Source organism: Rutilus rutilus (assembly GCF_951802725.1).
Source record: "Rutilus rutilus genome assembly, chromosome: 2".
Taxonomy (NCBI): Eukaryota; Metazoa; Chordata; class Actinopteri; order Cypriniformes; family Leuciscidae; genus Rutilus; species Rutilus rutilus.
Genome location: NC_140210.1, coordinates 61,114,007 through 61,128,200, shown reverse-complemented (window position 1 = coordinate 61,128,200; position 14,194 = coordinate 61,114,007). Strand labels below are relative to the sequence as shown.

The 14,194-nt window shown below is 39.1% G+C and overlaps 1 protein-coding gene across 1 annotated transcript in view; it reads right to left on the bottom strand.

The window, feature by feature from the left end:
- LOC311286235 (NACHT, LRR and PYD domains-containing protein 1 homolog) overlaps nucleotides 1-13,085 on the bottom strand; it is a 70,977-nt gene extending 57,892 nt beyond the window's left edge. Inside the window, exon 1 of the mRNA XM_084402352.1 lies at nucleotides 9,287-13,085. The gene's annotated coding sequence lies outside the window, so the exon portion shown is untranslated. The remainder of the gene's footprint in view (nucleotides 1-9,286) is intronic.
- Nucleotides 13,086-14,194: the final 1,109 nt, after the last annotated feature.

The window sequence follows — 14,194 nt, the reverse complement described above, 5'->3', positions numbered from 1 at the left end:
GTTTGATCTGGAAAAATCACTTTACATTTTTGTATAAGAATATCGATTATAGTGCAATCACCCCCCAACAACACTCAGTAGTTGAAAAACTTCACCACTTAGAGGAAAAGGTGAAAGACTACCAAAACCCCCTAGATACAGTAATAACACTAATAGAAATACAGAGCCAACTGAAGGCTCTGAAGGCTGGAAAGACTTGTGGAGTGGACAGCATCTGCCCTGAGATGCTAAAGCACAGTAGCCCTACACTGCAGGCAGCTCTCCACAAGCTGTTCAACCTTGTTCTGGAGTCTGGTTATTTCCCTGAGATCTGGAACCATGGACTCATCACCCCCATTTTCAAAAATGGCGACAGATTGGACCCTAACAACTACAGAGGCATTAGTGTGAACAGTAGTCTGGGGAAGGTTTTCTGCAGTATTATTAACGCCAGAATACTGTCCTTTCTCACCAAGCACAATGTCTTAAGTAAAAATCAAATTGGCTTTTTACCAAAATATCGTACATCAGACCACATTTATACTCTCCACACCCTTATTAAAAACTACACCAAAATTAAAAATGGGAAAATATTCGCATGTTTTATAGACTTCAAAAAAGCTTTTGACACAATATGGCATGATGGGCTTTTTTATAAACTTATCGAAAGCGGGATAGGGGGTAAAGTCTATGACACTATTAAATCACTGTACACAGAAAATAAATGTGCAGTAAAAATTGGCTCCAAAAGAACAGAATTCTTCAAGCAAGGGCGTGGCGTGAGACAGGGATGCAGTTTGAGTCCAACACTGTTTAACATTTACATCAATGAACTAGCAACCATGCTGGAACAATCTGCAGCCCCAGGTCTCACACTTCATGATACCAGCATCAAGTTCCTGCTCTATGCCGATGATCTGGTTCTGTTGTCCCCAACAGAAGAAGGTTTACAACAGGGCCTGTCTGTCCTAGAGCAGTACTGTCAGAAATGGGCACTGACAGTCAATCTGAAAAAGACCAGTGTTCTGGTATTTCAGAGGAGAGCCAGATCTCTGGGAAATAGACAGAGTTACAACTTCACTCTGGGCAACACCAGACTAGAACAAAAGGGTTCATATAATTACTTAGGGGTTGAAATTAGTGCATCAGGGAGTTTCAACCTGGCTATAAACACACTATGTAATAAAGCTCGGAGAGCTTTGTATGCAATCAAATGCAAATTTGGAAAAACACATATCCCCGCAAGAATTTGGCTAAAAATCTACAATTTTCTGATAACACCAATAATGCTTTACGGAAGCGAAGTTTGGGGCCCGATTTCGAAAACTGGGATAAAACTCCCACTGAAAAACTGCAACTGGAATTCTGTAAAATTATTCTAAAAGTTCGCCCAAACACCCCAAACAATGCATGCAGAGCAGAACTCGGTATATTCCCTCTGAAAATTCAAATCCAAAAAAGGTCAATTAAATTTTGGCAGCATTTAAATCAAGCTGATAAAAATTCCATTGCATACAAAGCTCTCCTGAGCAACCAGTGGGGTTCAGATGTGCACCCCCTGGACCAGCTGGCTCAGAGGTACATGGAGATAAACACAGTCAGTTGTAGACAGACAGGTAGAGAGAGAGACAGGTACACTGAGCATCAGAGTCGCCACAGACACAATCCTCAGTCTTCAATCAAAAGATTTGAAACTAAATTAAAAGACGAGTATACAGAACTATGGCAAAATGAAAATAAAATACAACACAAACTCCTCTGTTATCAATCCCTGAACAGAGATATCCAATTGGCCGGATATCTCAAAACAAAAAATCCCAAAGAAATACGAATTTTAACAAAATACAGAGTCAGTGACCACGAGCTGGAGATTGAAAGAGGTCGACATTTAAAAGTGTGGAGACCAAGAGAGGAACGTGTCTGTACACACTGCCACCAGGATATAGAAACAGAATTACATTTCCTATGTACATGTCCCAAATATGAAGACTTAAGAAACAAATATTTCCAAAAATTTGAAAAACATATACCAGGCTTCACTACCTACACTGAGGACAAAAAGCTTCCTTTTTTATTAGGGGAAGATAAAAGCACGGCATGGCTAGCAGCTAAATATGTCTTCTCCTGCCACAATACAAGGCTAAATAAATAGAAAATTGTATAAGAGGTATTTATACAAGTTATATATTATGTATATGTATATATATATATATATATATATATATATATATATATATATATATATATATATATATATATATATATATTTTTTTTTATTATTATTATTTAGTTTTTCTGTATTCTCTTTTATATGTGTATGTATGTATATATATATATATATATATATATATGTATGTATGTATTATTGTTCCAATGTACCCTTTGAGGGACATGCACAAAATGTGTTTAGTTTCTGCATCTATATCATAATTATCCTGTTTACTTGTATTACTATATCAGATGTATTTTACTCCTTGTTGTTGTTTATATATGTTTGTTCTTATGCTTTGGCAACACAGATGCATTTTTTGTCATGCCAATAAAGCAACATGAAAATTGAAAATTGAAATTGAAAATTGAGAGAGAGAGAGAGAGAGAGAGTGCGAGTGTGTGTGTGTGTGTGTGTGTGTGTGTGTGTGTGTGCGCAGGGTCCGAAATTAACACCCGCCAAGCGCCAAATGCGGGTAGATTTTCCGTTTGGCGAGTAAATCTCAAGAGGCTATCCGCCACACTGGCGGGTGAATGTTCATACCAAAATATGAAATTTTCAGCGCGCCCGCGCTCTTCTGCCTCTTAAGAACGAGCAGAGAGAGAGAGAGAGCCCGGTCGCGCGTGCGCGCACTCACTATTCAGAGCGGCCAAAGCGTCAAGCTTCCCCATACTTTTTGACAAGCGTCCCTGACAAGGCGGCCAGAGCTTCTTTGCAGCTCAAGTCGTCGGCGGTGTGTACGTACAGTTAACGCTGTTGACGACGCTGAGGAAAAAGGATATGTGAAGCGACCGCCACTGGAAGAAGCGGTCGCCGCTAATTTGTGTCCTGCTAGCAGTTGGCCGCGAGCAGAGGCAGAGGCCGCGCACCCATGAAAGCCGTGCAGAACGTCTTCAGCACTCGCGGATCGTGCATACTCCGCCGCTGGCCAGGCTGCTTCTGCACCATTTTCTCATAGCGTTTGCAACGCAATACTCGTTCCCTTATCTCTCAGGGAACCGAGGTTACGTAAGTAACCGAGTACGTTCTGCCTTCCCTTCCACATGATTGACTTTTTTTTTTACCCCAATGATAGTAGGCCTACCTATTTCATATATTTCTCTCATTTTGATCAATATATAGATTTTTTTATTATACATTTCAAATTTAGCTCTGGACATTTTTTATGGCCTACCTATCTCAATTAAATGTAGCCTACTGAAATGAATGTATATGTGACCAAAAAAAGGCTGTTTATTATTTTGGCCGGTAAAAAATATGCTTGGCTGGTGGATTTTTTCATCTACCAGTCCCCGTGGCAGGTGAGCCAAAAAGTTAATTTCGGACCCTGTGTGTGCGCGTGCGAGTGAGTGAGTGAGTGAGTGAGTGAGTGTGTGTGTGTGTGTGTGTGTGTGTGTGTGTGTGTGTGTGAGTGTGTGTGTGTGTGTGTGCGCGTGTGAGTGAGTGTGAGTGAGAGTGTGTGTGTGTGAGAGAGAGAGAGAGAGAGAGAGAGAGAGAGAGAGACTTTGACTTTTAAAACTCTTTTAATCAAACAACTAATTTAAAAAACAATATTTGCACCACAAAGCAAAATAAAAATAAATAAATAAATGAAATAATAATAATAATGACAGTAAATCACAATTTTACCAATTAAACCATAACTCTCCAAAAACATTTCTCACCACAAGAGCATTTTTCACACTCCACCTTGCATCAAAAAAATCAATATTATGTGTTAATTTACAATAGGCATATTCCACAGCGACCCGGTACTTTACTAATGATTTGAACATTCCAACCAAATCAATATTTTCCCCCTCATTTTTACATGTGTGGGATTTTAGAATTGCCAACTTTGCCTGCCCTAATAGAAAGTTACCCAGAGTACACTGTGCTTTCCATTCCTTCTTGTATTTCAAACCCAAAATAAACAGATTTTTGGTAAAAATAAACCCAAGTTCAGTGAATATTTTTTCCAACAGTTCAAACAAAGGAATTAATCTAAAACAATCAGAAAAACAATGAAAAACAGTATCAAGAACATTACAAAACGGACATGCAAATGAAACCTTTGCATTAAATTTTGACACAAGACTATTTGTTGCCACAACACAATGGAGTATTCTCCATTGGAGATCTCCAGATCTCTTAGGAATAGGGGGTTTATACAAACACCTCCATGATGGAGTTAGTTCTGAAGAAATGGATAAGTATTCTCTCCATTTAGTGTCAGTACGTCTTTTCAATTGAGCATAGAACAAAGATTTCACACACATTCCATACAACATCTTTTTTTCCACATTCTGAAACAATACATCTTTAAATCCCTTTAATAACAACATATTATTTAAATCCTCATCCAATTCAGATCCTATTTCTACTCTAAGATCTGGAAAGGTCAGGGACTTTTCACCATTTTCAAAAAAAGCTTTTACAAAGGTCAAGAAAGATTGAGGAAAAGATTTTTTAAGACCCTCCACGAACCCTTCAACATATCTTTCTGATCTCAGCCCAACTTGATCAGCTATTGATACAGCCGCACGCCATTGACCTTTCGTAGAATCAATTAAGTCCATTACAGTAGCTATTCCAGTCTTTAGAAACATATCAACTACTGTACTTGAAATCGACGAGTTTATTTTAAAAAGAGAATTAAAGAATAATGGTTCCAAAACCCCATAATGTTCACTCTCCTTCCTAACCTTCTTTAACAGTTGCCAAGCTTTGAACACAGACTCATAAAACTTTAAAAGACAACAACTTACTTTTGAAACAAAAGATTTTTCAATTAAGAACAACTGCTTATCTATTCCGATTCCTCCTATATCTTGGAGAATAGACAAGCTATATGCAATCCAGGGAATCTTATCTGAACAGTATAGCAATTTCTGCAACGTTTGAAGTCTCATTGTTTTAATTCTTGCTTCTAAATCTATGAGTCCTTGTCCTCCCTCAATCACTGGGAGATATAAAACCCCAGGAGGAAGCCAATGAAACCCATCCCAGAAAAAATTGACAAAACTTTTCTGAATTGTGCCAAGTAGCTCTTTAGGAGGATCCAACACTGTAAACCGGTGCCACAACATTGAGGCTGCCAAGTTATTGACAATTAAACATCTCCCTCTATAAGATAACTTCGGAAGGATCCACCTCCACTTTTGTAGTCTGCCCGTAACTTTATCAGCTAAACCTTCCCAATTCTTTTTCATGTAAAGATCAGTTCCCAAATGTACCCCAAGAACCTTAAAACCATCCTTAATCCAGCTACATTGTTGTGGAAGCCGAGGAGGATCTATATTTTGCCACTCACCTAGTAGCAGGGATGTACACTTATCCCAATTAATTTTAGCAGATGTTGCTTTTTGAAAAACTTCCAAGCTAGAAATCAAAGCAGATATATCATCAGTGTTTCTGATACATACAGTTACATCATCTGCATATGCTGTGAGTTTCACAGATGGAATTTCTGGAAACCTAGGAACAACAAGTCCATGCAATCGTTTCCTTAAAGATGACAGAAAAGGTTCAATAGAAATTGAGTACAAAAGTCCGGAAAGAGGGCATCCTTGCCGTATGCCTCTAGTTGCTGCAAAAGGTCTAGTCAGGCACCCATTAATTTTCAGCATACTAGATGTTTCACTATATAATAATTTAACACAGGAAATAAATTGTGGACCAAAACCAAAAGCCTTCAAAGTCTTTAGTAAATATAAATGGTCCACTCTGTCAAAAGCTTTCTCTTGATCTAGAGATAAGAGTCCAATATCAACTTGATGTGTTTTGGCAACTGTAATAATGTCTCTTATCAAAAATAGGTTGTCAAAAATTGTTCTTTTGGGGATGCAGTATGACTGATCCTCATGAATTATAGTTGCCATACATTTCTTCAACCTATTGGTTATAGGTTTTGACAGTATTTTAAAATCAGTACACAGTAATGAAACAGGACGCCAATTCTTCAAGTATCCAAGATCTCCTTTTTTGGGTATTAATGTCAGCACCGCTCTTCGACAGCTCAAGGGTAAAGTACCTTGGTTAAAGGACTCCAGAAAAACATGATACAAGTCTTGTCCAAGCACATTCCAAAACCCTTTGTAGAACTCTGCAGACAGACCATCCAGTCCAGGTGATTTGCCACTGTTCAGCCCCAGCACAGCACTCGACAGCTCAGCAAAAGTCGGAAATCCCTCCAGCTCCTTCTTCTCAGTCGCTGACAACTGTGGAAGACCTTGAAGAAGTTCTTCAACTGCTGCTTCCTCACAGTGTTCTGACTGATAGAGGTTCTCATAAAAAGAAATAGCAGAAGCTATAATTTCTCGCTGGTCAGTAGTTTCACTGCCATTAGAAAGTTTCAGCTTATGGAAAAATTTCTGCTCTTTTGGCTTTTTCTCTAGTCCAAAAAAGAAGGCAGTTGGAGCATCCATTTCATTGTGCTTTAAAAATCTTGTTCTCACAAGAGTTTCCTTCTCCTGTTCATCCAATAAATCCTTCAAAAGGCTTTTATTCGCTTTGATGATGTCAGCTGACAATAATCCGCCACCTTCGCTGATGTAGCTTTGCTGAAGAATTTCTTGTTCCAAGATCTTCATTTTCATTTTCAAATTATCTGTGTTATGTGCAGTGTATTGTTGGCAAAAGTTTTTAATCTGCACCTTTCCCAAGTCCCACCACTGATTTAAAGATGTATAGCTAAATCTCTCTTCCCTCCAAGATTTCCACAAGAGATCAAAAGAGTGCACAAAGAAGTGATCGTGCAGTAATCTGCTATTAAAGTGCCAGTGTGTCTGATAGGGTTTAGACGACAGAACAGACATAGACATAGAAATAAAATGGTGATCTGACATAGATGTTGGTGAGATACAACTGCTATAAAATCTTCCTTTGCTACCCTTTTCAACATAAAAACGATCCAGTCTCGCAGCAGAGACCTTATTTGAATTCATTTTCAACCAAGTGTACTGTTTAACATGAGGGTAAGCCTCTCTCCACAAATCTAACAGATTGTGTCTATTAATTAAAGATTTAAAAACACCCGCTGAACTAGGATGAGGTTCCTCATGGTTTCTATCTAATTTGTGATCTACAGTACAATTGAAATCACCACCTATTATAACAATGTTATCCTGAGGACATTTCAACAATTCTTCAGAAAGTTTTCCAAAAAAAACACTTCGTTCACTTCCTATATTAGGAGCATAAATATTAAAAAATGAAAAACTAGTATTGTCTATTGTTATATCAGCACGCAATAGGCGTCCAGGTATTATTTCTAGAAAGTCTGGATCATTTTTTACACGCTTTGAAAATAACACAACACCAGCACTCAGATTTGTGCCATGACTAAAGCCAATGTTCCCCGACCATTCATTTGTCCAGTCAACTTCATTACAGGCATCGGTATGTGTCTCCTGTATCATAGTTACATCTGATTTTTTAAGATGTAAATACTTAAATAAAGTAGTTCTCTTTTGTACATCCCTACAGCCATTTATATTTAAAGATCCAATGTTAAAGGATGCCATCAGGATTAAAAAAGAGAAAAGATACATAATCCAATATTTCCTGTTCATCATGACTCTTTAAGGGTTTTTAAGTCTTTTTCTGACAGCACTCACAAACTTCTTAAGGCGGTAGCGCCTAGGCTGGTCTAATTCCTCCAAAGTGGCTTTCTTCATAGCCATCAGCGAGGACTCAACAAAAAGCCTTAAATCAACAAAGAACATTTCAATTTCTGGCTTTCTCTGATTTTTTGTGGCATCTAAAAAGTCATTGAGTTGTTCCACCGTATAATATCGAGACTTTGCAAATCTAACAATACTTCCCTGAGAGTTAGCTTCAGACAGTTCATCAGCAATCGACTCTGAATAATCGCTGTCCGAATCACTATCCATTACTTGCGATTTTGAAGTATCAATGTCAGACACGTTACTGCTTAATGCCTGCGCCTCATTCAAGCCATCACTCACTTTAGGCCGATCTTGATCACTAGATTTCTCTAACTCAACAACAGGCTGCCCACTGTCGCTGGTTTCACTCTGTCCAGCATCAGCTATTTTAGTAACAGTCTCAGTGATAACAACGCTACAATCTTGACGCAACTGTTCTCCAATGTCAGTAAGCGCGGACCTTTCCGCGCTCGGACCGGGCGCTGCGCTTTCACCAGTTACTTCAGCCAGATCGCTACTCTCTGGAGCATTCAAAATCTGCCCTGAATCAGATTCAACTCCATTTCTTGCCGCTTGAGCCTCTTTAACCAGAGGACAGGCTGTTTTAATATGACCGAATTTTCCACAAACAAAACATTTCATGGACTCAGTGCTGATAAAGATCGTATAATCTTTTCCAAGCACCGTTAGTTTAACCGACACTTCAAGCGTTGCAAAATCAGCACTCAGTATCATAACAGCCTGACGTCTGAAAGACATAACATGTTTCAACTCTAGGGCTTTCAAACCCAGAGGAATCATCTTAATCGTCCCAACCAATTTTCCATAACGGGCTAAAATACCCTCAAGTGCTTTATCAGAGATAAACGGGGGTACGTTTGACAACATTACTTTTTTCGAGAGGTTAGACAAGGGTAATACAGGAATAAAAACATCACGAACAGTCAAACCACACTCCACTAAATGATTGACCATTTCAACTTCTTTCAAAAAAACAACCATTGCTTTATTCATTCTAGAAGCAGACATGATGTTTTGAGCACCTATTTCTCTGCCAATTGCAACCAAAACGTTCTCAATTGACACTGATGCGTCTGCCGGCATACACTTGCACGCATGCCGAGCAGACAAACAAGAAAAACCATCGGAGTTTGAGCCCATCTCTATCAGCTATGCTGACAAAAGTCAGCACTCCGACTCTCTGTCCTCTAATCCAAAGCAATATTCAAAAGGAATAAACCCAGAAAAGAAGGAAAAGTTTGAAACTCACTCAAGAACGCCACACACTCTTCCGCTCACACGCTCCCCACAGACACTCCGCACATGCGCACGAGAGAGAGAGAGAGAGAGAGAGAGAGAGAGAGAGAGAGAGAGAGTGTGTGTGTGCGCGTGTGAGTGAGTGAGTGAGTGAGTGAGTGAGTGTGTGTGTGTGTGTGTGTGAGAGAGTTACCTCAGGATTTTTTGTTGTTTTATTAGCTCAATCCAAATACAGTATAAAAAATTTGGATGTTTAACAATCTTTGTTGCACACTGCACAGTGACTTTTCAGTTAGAGAAATTTTGTTTATGTTGATGCACTTTAATTAAATGCAATATATATATTTTTTAAATATATTTACAGTTCGCAGTTATTTTGTTTTAAATGGGGGGGAAAAATCGAATCGAATCTTAAATCGAGTTTTTTATAAAAAAAAATTAAAAAATAAATAAAAATAAAAATCACATATTTTTTTAGGGGGAAAAATCGCCCAGCTCTAGTGCTCATGCATTACAGTTTCTAGTTTGCGTTATAGTGTCATTACTACAGATGTGGGAAAGGGATGAGGTGAGAGTGAATGGATACAGCTGATGCATAAAAGCCACTAGAAGACAAGCCTGCAGCCTTCAGCCGAAAGACAGGGTTCCTGCAGGTTTCAGTTAGTCAAATTTAAGACCTTTTTAAGACATTATAAGACCATAAAGATTGAAATTTAAGACCTACGTCGTGTATTGCCAAAAAACATTCAAATCAAAGAATTCATTTTATTTCAATGAATTCAGTAATTGAAAAAGCATTAACTTAATTTACAGATAAAGCAATCACATTAGTAACCTTCCAGACCCAATAACGCGTCAGAGAAAAGAACAGAATCAGATATAATGTTTTTATAGAAAATTGTACTTTGCATATTATAGGCCTACTGTAAAAAACACATAATTATTAGTTGATCATAACTAGAGATGAAATGGCATGAACATTTAATTTAACTATTATAGTGCCAAAAATGATCACTGTTATCACAGAATCCTGTTCAAAAAGTGCTAATACTACACAATGAAATCAATTCACCAAGTTTTATGTCGAAAAACAGCAAATAACAAATAAAATTAGCATCAATACACACTAACATAAACATTAAAATAATACGATTAAAAATGATAGCCAGATTTTAAGAGTGTCCTGCAACATGTGATATACTAACATGTACAAGTTCAAATAAAGCTGACAAAAAAGGTTTTTATAAAAAGATAAACCTCACATATTTCAGACTTTAATTTATCTTTTTTGACTCATTCTTTTTATAAAAAAATGATTTAGTCACATTTACAATACAGTTTAGCTTATCTTTTATTATTAATAGTAAAATTCGGTCCGATTTTCCCGTGGCGTCTGTCGTTGCTATGCAACCATGCCCTGCGCTCTCCACAATGACAAACAAGTTTTAGTGGCTAATGGATTTCCACCGCCGAAAAACGCTTGCTGTAGCTCTGTTACAAGATTTATTTACGGAGAAGAGAAACACACCCGTAGTGTTTGGGTGCACCCGCATCCTTCATGTCGCTGCGCCTGGAAAAAAACGAGCGTGTCGCTTCAGTTATAAAGCCCCGTTCACACTACAAGCGACTTTGTCGCTGCATGTCGCCAGTGGCTGGCGGTGAGGTCGTTAGTGGGCGTTCCCACTACTGGTTGCCTAGTAATGTTTGTGAGTGACATTCACGGATGTTACTCCATGTTGTAGACAACAAATCTTTTCTTGCCTTTACAAACTAACATTTTGGAAGGAAAAGTCTAAATATGAATGGAATCAGTACATTAAATGCATAATATTAAAGATGAATGAGAAACAGCGAGTGCCCTGTGCTATCGCGGCTATTTAACTGCAGCAAATGGGCAAATACTGGTCTTTCTGAGTTCACGAAACCATTCAGGCTCGGAGTCAGCACGGCGAGTACCACTGTATGTACACGGAGACATATCATACATTATTGGACAGTTTCTGACTGCTAAAATAAACTTCTCATTCATCTTGCCTCGGTCAGACGCAGCACTGAAGAGTGACGGATCACGTGTGCTCCACTGACTTCACTCCTATTGGTTGTCGCTCCCGAAAGTCGCTCTTCATTTGCATAAAGTTAAACATTTCTCAACTTTGTCGCGTCGCCAGACACGCCCCGTCCAGTCGCCAACGGTCGCGACCGCGCGTGTCACCGGAAGTCGCCCGCTCCCCATTGAAAATGAATGGTATCGCGTCGCTTGGTCGCGTGTAGTGTGAACGTAGCTTAAGCGCGCCTACATTTGAATGACCTTGAGCGCGAAAAAGACACGATATGTGAACTGCCTCTTGGCGAGCGACTTCGATACTTTTTTGCTACTTTGTAATAACTTTCTGCGGCCAGCGTTTCTGGAAATGAACGAGGGTAAAATCTTTTTTAAGACCTGACTAAATGAAATTTAAGACCGCGGATGAAAATCTGGCTGTTTTTAAGACGTTTTAAGGCCTTAAATTTAAAGTTCAGAATTTAAGACCCCGCGGGAACCCTGGAAAGAGGGAAGGAGACCAGAGTCTGTCTGATGGATATCAGTGGAGATGGAGAAGAGGCTTCACTGAGGAAATAACTCATTTAATGAACGACTGCCTGTCCAATAATCTTCAACACGACTGGCGCTGAACAATACTTTAGTTGGGAATGATGGGCTGTGTAGATTTTTCTATGATAAAAGGTTATTTTATGAGAGAAAGCACAGAAGGGAATGTGGCCTCAGGTATAGATGGGTTTCCGTTTCTCGAATTACCCATTATCCTCTGCGGCGCGCCGCCATGTTGTGTGTCAAAGCTGTCAGTAAGCCACTGTGCTGCATTAATAGAAAGCCAGTTATAAAGTATCTTTGACTCTTTTGTGTTGAGATACGATGACAAATTCCTCCAAACCTGGCGACAAGGTGAAGGTTATTTACAGGGACACTAGACGATGTTTGCAAGGCAAGATATGATGAGAAATTGAGTTATATCGATGGAAAGGATCCTTACACAATGTCGAAAGAGGACTGGTTATGTAGGCTAATCCTGCGGCATACCCCGATATTCAGGAAATGGACATTGCCAAGTATCTCATCCACACCGTTAGTGCGTACACTTTTGACGAATTAAGAGGAAGAAAGTCTCTGGAAGCATACAATTATTTTGTTAGAATGTGCGAGTTAAAATTTTATGTGGTCGCATTTGTGCGAGTGCATGGTCATGTACTACTCAGTTAAATTCACGCATGAATTCTCCTGCATTGAACTTGTTTTAGCGCCCGCCAAAGTCTTATTTGATCGGTGAGTAATGTAGATGAACTGGGCGCATGTTTAACTGAAAGAACGAGCAGAGGGAGAGAGAGAGCCGGTCGCGCGCGCACTCCCTCTCTCTTCGGAGCCAGGCGAAAGTTTAAACAAGACTTCACCGTCTCCAAACTAAGCGCTGTCTTGCTCTCTCTCCCTCGTGGAAAAGTTAGTCTGGAGCCCTGCATTGGCGGTTCACATCGCTGTAGCCAGGCGGCTGATATCTGCACAGCCCTTATTATACGGTACATTTAGACTCAGTGTCAAGACAGCGATTTGACAGCCGATGAGAGCTAGCGCATTTAGCTAGCCCATCTTGGAAATGATTAGATAAAGTACGTCAGTGTCACATCTCCAGAGCACAAAACCTCTAAATGTTCACAAGAGCTGCACTGAACATTGACTCCAGGATATTATCATGCTCCATAATGCAAACGCTTGACCCACTTGACACACAAGATGGCGCCGTAAGGAGTTGCGGGAGAAATGTGACGTCATCGTAAATCTATCTATAGGATCCATCTGAGACATTACCATAGTATTTAATAGTAATATTGAGTGATATTGTTTATGGTCTAAAGAAAGTATAAAATACAGATGTTTTCTTTCTTTGACTTTCAGGTTTTACCAGTTATGATAAGACTTGAATTGTAACTGATGTATATGCATATGACACTGATATTAATAAGCATTTTAATGAATAAAGACAACATGAAGTTAATTATAAATATTTGTATGTTGTTTAATTAAAATAAAACATCAAGTGTTGTGTTCACTGTGTGCTTAATGATGATGATATAGCGCTGTGTCATGAATGATGGCATAAAAATATTTTTAATGAATTAAATATGTATTAAATTAATTAATTATTATTAAATTACAATTAAGTTTTTAGTGTAATCTTAAGTGTAGTTTTCTGCGGCCTGCAATGACTAGTGCTCTGCAGCTAATAGAGATATTCCTGCTTTTCTCCCTACAGTAAAGCACAGTCCACAAACAGTGCAGTCCTGCTGTACCTTTACAGTATAACACCAACTTTATTCACAACACGCTAATATTCCACAAGAGACTGACTGTCATAAAACGAGGAGCCTCGTGTGATCCATGTTCAACGCTTTCTCCGACGGTAAGAGACTCTCATCTCCCTATAAGACACATCTCTGGAGGAATGCTCCAGGCACACTCTCATCTCATCCCTATTCCCACATCTGTAGTAATGACACTGTAACCGGAAATTGTAACGCGTGAGAACGCGGAAGTCCGTGTATATATATTGTTTTTTGCAAAGGTCCCCTCAGGGGCTCCGTAACGTTACTCTGTCGATAACAAAACGGCGGAATATGTGTGAGGAAACTCGGCTTATAGCGTCGCTTTAAGGACTGTTTCAGTTTTCAATAAATCAACACAGACTGATATCAAGATCATCCGTTATATTTCTACTTTACACTTTCACTTTCGATATCCAATCCTTTTTATAGCCCAGTTTTTGTTAAGTTCAATAGAAATGTTTCATATGGTCTTATAAACACAGATATAATAACATGACACGATATTAAATAAAGACTGACTGAACTTACCGTGACATATGATCGTTTGTAAGGGTTTTTAACGTCCCGCTTCTCGGCTCTAACGGAAGAGTTTGCAGAACGTCATCATCAGGCGCTCGAGCGCGGGACAGCCGCTGAAGGACCTTCTTTTTCTTTCAGGTTTTAATGGCGGTTGGCAACTCATCTCAAAGGTGCATTACCGCCACCTACTAGACTGGAGTGTGGGCAT